The following is a 1,295-nucleotide window of genomic DNA, read 5'->3' on the forward strand; positions in this document are numbered from 1 at the left end:
CGGGCTGGGCTGGGCTGGGCTGTGCGCCCCGAGCCGCTGCTGCAGCTCCCCGGCTCCCAGCGCCGCTCGCTCCTCCCAGCGCCCGCCCCCTGGCTGGGCAAAGGGCGGGGGCGCCCTCCCGGCCTCTCCCCCACCCCCCGCTCCAGGCGAAGTTTGTGGGAAGTTGGAGCCGACCCGCAGCCGGCGCTCCCTCTGCCTCACGAAGGGGTTGTGCCCGAAAACTGCCCGAAAGAAGCATTTCCCCTGCTATGCGAGTTGGCCCAATCCAGGGGGTAGGCACGGGTTTGGGGGCAAAGTGCCCCAAACACCTCGACTCGTAAGGTGCTGGTGTGACAGGGGAGCCACCGGGGGCCAGTCCTCGTGGTGGCAGTGTGGCCCCTTTCCCCCGCCCCCCAGAAGTGCATGTGCCAAGCAAAAAGCCCTCACGGGCCACACTGCCAGGGGTTGCCTATCCCCGGTCTAAACAGAGCTTGCCAAGAAGAGTTGCCCCTACTATTTGGGCTGGTCCAGTCAAAGATGGGATTTACCCGGAGCGCCCCCCCCCCACCCCCCCGGGGAGGACAAGAAATAATGGGGCACAAGCTGATTGAGGATGGCTTCAGGCTACACATAAGGCAAAACTGGCTGGACCCACTGATCTGTGAGGTCCCTTCCAGCCCCAAACAACTGTGAAACCTTGTCTGCGGATGGATGTCCTCAGACCAACCTGGCTACCACCCTACATCCCTGCCCCTGCATGTGAGGGACCTGGTCTGCCACCTGCCTGCTGCTGCTTGACGCCACTAGCGTGGCCATCACAGAGGACAGTCCAATTGTCCTCTGCCCTCTGTTGATATGAAAACGGACACCTTTATGTCCTCTATTTTTCTCTTGAAGCCCTGATGATCTCTTTCTCTTGAAGAGAAAAATAGGGGACATAAAGGCGCCTGGTTTTGTATCCACAGAGGACAGAGTAGCAGAAGCCTAAAAGCCACTCTGAAGCCCTGGCTCCGTCAGCCACCTCCAGCAGAAGCACTGCTGTCTTCCAGCCTGCCCATCCCCATCTGGTCTGCTGGTGAAGCCCCAGGTCCACCTGTGAAGATAAATCAGAAGGGGACATGATGAGGTTGGGAGCCAGCTCATGACTCCCTGCAGCCTCCCCCATTTGCTCCCTTGCCACCATCCTCCCAGGCACCCATCTCTCTGCCCCCCTGAACCCTCTCAGCCACCTCCAACAGAACCACTCTGTCTTCCAGCCCATCCCCACCACCCTTCTTCCCTTTTCCCCCTTGATGTTTATCTCCACTTGGCCACCA

This window comes from Gavialis gangeticus, unplaced genomic scaffold (assembly GCF_001723915.1).
Source record: "Gavialis gangeticus isolate Ggan-Ray unplaced genomic scaffold, GavGan_comp1, whole genome shotgun sequence".
In the NCBI taxonomy this organism is placed as follows: domain Eukaryota; kingdom Metazoa; phylum Chordata; order Crocodylia; family Gavialidae; genus Gavialis; species Gavialis gangeticus.